The sequence below is a fragment of the Sinocyclocheilus anshuiensis genome, unplaced genomic scaffold (genome assembly GCF_001515605.1).
Source record: "Sinocyclocheilus anshuiensis isolate Anshui unplaced genomic scaffold, SAMN03320099.WGS_v1.1 scaffold1284, whole genome shotgun sequence".
NCBI classification, from domain to species: domain Eukaryota; kingdom Metazoa; phylum Chordata; class Actinopteri; order Cypriniformes; family Cyprinidae; genus Sinocyclocheilus; species Sinocyclocheilus anshuiensis.
Genome location: NW_015546083.1, coordinates 187,564 through 192,933, shown reverse-complemented (window position 1 = coordinate 192,933; position 5,370 = coordinate 187,564). Strand labels below are relative to the sequence as shown.

Genomic DNA, 5,370 nt, shown 5'->3' with positions numbered 1-5,370 from the left:
TGGCTGGTGGAACGATCTTCCCACCCCTATCCGGAATGCTGAATCCCTGACAATTTTCAAGCGACAGCTGAAAACTCATCTCTTTCGAAGCTACTTGACTTCATCATCATCATTATAAAAAAAAAAAAAGAACAATTCTCTCTCTTTATTTATTCCTTCTCTTTCTGGCTTGTACTTATTTGAACAATGTCTAGAAACTTGGTATTACAAGCACTTCCTGTATCTGTTTGCCTCTTTAAGAAGAATCGCTTTATGTATCCCCCAATTGTAAGTCGCTTTGGATAAAAGCGTCTGCAAAATGACTAAATGTAAATGTAAATTGCAGGTTCTTTGTAGCCATGTATTTAGCCCAAGCAACCGTGAAAACATGTTAGTTTCTCTTGCTGGGAGTAGTCAACTGATGAATGACTGAAATTTAAGTCTTCGAAGTGTTTCAAGGAGTTCACTGAAATCTCTCTAGGAGTTCTGACTGTATATCACTCTTTCTGAATATCATTCTTCCCCACATGAATGATGAATTGATTTGCAGTCTTGTGCTTCATTAGAATTGTTCTGAAATTCCCTGTTCACATCAGAAACGGTTGCTTGATTAAAGCAGCATGTAGTTGTAGTCATGCTACTGATGTTGCTTATTATAGAGTGTCACGGTGTCTGGTTGTGGTGCCCTGGACTGGCCACTTGAGGGCGCTCTTCCTGTTTCTTTGTTACATGTTTTGAACTCTGTTTCCCATAGTCCTTTGCCTTGTCGTTCTGTTCTGATCATGATCACCTGTTAGTAATTTACTCATCATCCCATCACTATTTATACCATGCGCACTCTGTCTGTCTTTGCTGCAGTATTGTTTGAGGTTACATCGTGTTTTCTGTTCCCTGTGTTTTGGATTACTCCCTTTGCCACGTTTCTGTTCTGTTCTGTTCTGTTTATTTGTTCTTTAATAAACTGCATTTGGATCTAACCTTGTTTTCTCCTGGCATTCCGTGACAGAATACTGCAGCCACTACAAGATCCAACAGTTTGTTTTTCTTTTTCCCTTTTTGAAATATGGACATTCGGATTGTCCCTCCTGCCACAGGGAAGGAGCGAATGGTTCGATACCGGACTCTGATGGCTTGGAGGCAGCAAGGAATGGAGGTTAGTGGTTTTGCCCAGACCTTTTGGCACAGAGTCCACTTCAGAGCTCGCTCCAGTCCGGGAGCCCACAGAGGTCATTAAGGAAGTCACTCCAGTCCGGGAGCCCACAGAGCCCACTCCAGAGGCCGCTCCAGTCCGGGAGCCCACAGAGCCCACTCCAGACCCCGCTCCAGTCCAGGAGCCCACAGAGCCCACTCCAGAGCCCGCTCCAGTCCGGGAGCCCACAAAGCCCACTCCAGAGCCCACTCCAGAGCCCGCTCCAGTCCGGGAGCTCACGGAGTCCACTCCAGAGCCCGCTCCAGTCCGGGAGCTCACGGAGTCCACTCCAGAGCCCGCTCCAGTCCGGGAGCTCACGGAGTCCACTCCAGAGCCCGCTCCAGTCCGCGAGCTCACGGAGTCCACTCCAGAACCCGCTCCAGTCCGGGAGCGCACAGAGCCCACTCCAGAGCCCGCTCCAGTCCGGGAGCTCACAGAGCCCACTCCAGAGCCCGCTCCAGTCCGGGAGCTCACAGAGTCCACTCCAGAGCCCGCTCCAGTCCGGGAGCTCACAGAGTCCACTCCAGAGCCCGCTCCAGTCCGGGAGCTCACAGAGTCCACTTCAGAGCTCGCTCCAGTCTGGGAGCCCACAGAGGTCATTAAGGAAGTCACTCCAGTCCGGGAGCTCACGGGGTCCACGCCAGAGCCCGCTCCAGTCCGGGAGCCCACGGGGTCCACTCCAGAGCCCGCTCCAGTCCGGGAGCTCACAGGGACCGTTTTTGAGCAATCGGCCTGTCCTGTTGCAGCCGTCGAGGCTGGTACTAAACTCTCTCTGCTCTTGTTTACAGTTTTCCTTGAGTCGCTGAGAGGGTTTTCTGTCACACCAGTGTTGCCTGGCAGGATTCCGACTCTGCTCTGGTTGCCCGCCTGGGTTCCTGTTTGGCAGGAGCCTCACTGGCTCATTCCTCTGGCTCCATCCTGGCTATCTGCTGGGATTCCTGTGTGGTTGAGGCCTTGCTGGTTTATCCTGCCGGCCCCGCCTTGGCGTGTTCTGATTCTTAGTTACTTTAATAAACTACTGCATTTGGATCTACCTTGTTTTCTCCTGGCATTCCGTGACATAGAGTCTAGGGATGTCAACGATTAATCGATGATCGATTAATTGTCGATAAGCGATGCAATCGATTAAAGCTAACGATGGTCAATTAAGCTATTTAATTTTGGGTTGCGTGCGGCTCATGCCCAAAACACGTGCGAGCAGCTGTGAGTGACGGTATATAAATGCATCATCACTCATTCATTCATAATGTACAAATTAAGCTTTTAATGTGATTTAAACTTTAAAAGTACATTAAAATAGAACACAAAGTTTTTCAACATGGAAAGCAATAGAAATGTTGTAACTAATTTCCCTAGATAATTGTTTCATATCGTGCGCTTTGCAGGGCTGCGGGACACAGGACAGAAATTGACAAATGATCATAATCACATCTATCCATTTTACAATCCTGCTACTAGCATTTTATTCAGACTAAAACCCCTTAAATTCGGTTGAGAAAGCGGGGGGGGGTTTTGAGTGGCTTTTGCACATCCGGTCACACCGGCGACTGCGTGCCGCTGCAATAGACGCATTTTGCAGCATTAAGGTTAACGATTAATCGAACAATTGATCGTTAATTTAAACAATGATCGATCATGGAAATGATCGAAAATTGACATCCCTAATAGAGCTAGGCTGTGCTCTGAACTGAATACCGCTGTCTGATCAATCTTGAGCGCCTGTTAGTAGCGATGTTAGCTGCTGGCTGATACAATCCATGTTCAATCACATTTGGGGATTCCTCACCCAAATTCATTAATGCTTCAAATCTGTTTTCAAGATGTATAGGAGATAGTAGAATACCAGTGTTCACAAGCCTTGTCATAGCTGTATCTGGTGTAGAGGATGATTCTGCGGCAATATGAGATACTAGTGACAATCTGATGTCTCCAGTGACTTTTGGTCTTGCTCCCTCTTTGTGCCATTGATTAGCGTGTCAATAACTTTCAGCTTGTTCCTCTACACTCGGTATAAACTGTTGAGATTCACAGGACTCGCCGGGTGTATGCTGAAGGGGTCTGTGATGATGCTCTGCTGTGTGTTCCGCCTGTTTTGGAAGTCCAGTAAGTAACTTTGTTTCAAGAACCACAATCCTTTGTAGAAGTCTGTGGAAGTTCATCCAGCAAGTAGATTCCACGAGGCATTTTCTTTCTCATCTGTTTGAAATGTAGGCAGCTAGGTTTTCCCGTCTCCGTAAGCTGCTGGCAGTGGGAGGCAAGAAATCTTCTTTTCCGTAGTATTATTCCAGTCCCGAAAGTTTTTAGTTTTAGTGTTTGTGCCAAAAATGTGTTGTTTGAGCACTGTGCAGATCTGCTGAAGTTAAAATCTTATTTTATGGTTAGGAAGTTTCAATGTTTACATTGTCATTACGCACATTTGTGTTCTCATAAAACACGCATTGAGTAAGGGCGTATATTGGACGGTTTATCATGATACGGTCTGATATAATTTCTCATGCCAGTAATACAATATTTGTCAATACCTCAAAAAATTCAGTGATATGATTATGATACAATTCGATTCAGGGGAATATCGTTCGATATTTCAAAATTAGGGGTGTAACAATATTCAAACCGAACCGAAAAACTGCAATACCAGCCACCATACGTATCACGGTATCAGCATTAGTGTACTGAATCTGTGAATTATGTCTTAAAGGAACAGCAGTCTATTCCAGCTTTTTAATGTTTTTAATGTTAAACAACAAAAGACAAGGAAATCACTCACTTCTCTTGATTGAATAGCTTTTGTAACTTCAACAAGGAATGGTCTTTAATTTATACAGTGAAATATGCACTGTTATTTTACATTTGTTTACTTTTACATTTCTGTGCCTGAAATTACTGTTAAAACACCTGAAAAACACTGTTTATTTTATTTGTATCTTTGCTCTATTGTATTTATTTGTGCTGTTGCATTTAGTTTGATTATTTGTTATTGTTTTCTTTATTTTTATTTGACCATAGTCCAACCGTACCGAACTGTGACCCTAAAACCGTGAACTGAACTGAACCGAACCGAACCGTGAACAATCTGAATCGTTACACCCCTAATCAATATTATATTTTGTGGCTATTTTACGCAAATAGTTACATTTTTATTAACTCACAAATGCAACCAAAATATATAACATGAACATTTATCTGAAAAGTAAACATCCTATACCCCAACTGACACATCCAAATAAATAAATACACACACTTTATTTGTTAATTTTTTTTAAATAATAAAGAAAAAAAATAATTGGAAAAAAATATCAAGTCACACATGAGATCAGTTAATCTGATGACAATTTATGTTAATAGTCAAGAAAGTCTTTCAGGCTTCTGTACTAAAATGTGCAATGTGTAGAATCAAGTGTAAATCCTCATTAGGAAACAATAATAATGAGGTATGCCACTTGTAGAAAAACACTTGTAGTTTACATTTCCAAACATTCATTTTGCCATTTATTGTGATAGTCCAGTGAGATTTTTGTTTGCACAAGGAGTCTGACAACAGCCAGTGCTCCACACAGATATCTGATCTCATCATCACCCAGTCTGTCTGGAATTACATGAAGAAACAGAACAAACTGAGACAGACTAAATCCAGAAGAACTGTGGCAACAGCTCCAAGATGCTTCAAGAGATCTACCTGCAAAGCTACCTGGAAAACTATGCGCAAGTGCACCTAGGGCAAAAGCTGCATCCTTTAAACGCAAAGGATGGTCACACCAAATGTTGATTTAATTTAGTTAATAGAAGTTAATTGATAAAGAACATTTATTTATGACGTTATTTTTGACAGCATCCCCATTTTACAGAATTTTTACACAAGTGCCTAAAACTTTTAACAGCACTGTAGCTTCGCAGGTAGGTTTCTTGAAGCGTCTTGGAGACGTTGCCACAGTTCTTCTGGATTGAGTCTGTCTCAGTTTGTTCTGCTTCTTCATGTCATTCCAGACAGACTGAATGAGATCAGATCTCTGTGTGGAGCACTGGCTGTTGTCAGACTCCTTGTGCAAACAAAAATCTCACTGGATTATTACAATTAATGGCAAAATGAATGTTTGGAAATGTGAACTGATATTTCCTACTGACACAATTCAGCAAAAAATAGAAACAACTGACTTAAAACATTTTTAGCCGGTGACGATACTAGTGTTCTAATCATTTTGGCC

General features: G+C 42.8%; 1 protein-coding gene across 1 annotated transcript in view; it reads right to left on the bottom strand.

Annotated features, from left to right (window-relative positions):
• LOC107699961 (coiled-coil domain-containing protein 148) overlaps positions 1–5,370 on the bottom strand; it is a 74,588-nt gene that overhangs the window by 46,082 nt on the left and 23,136 nt on the right. The gene's annotated exons all lie outside the window — the stretch shown is intronic.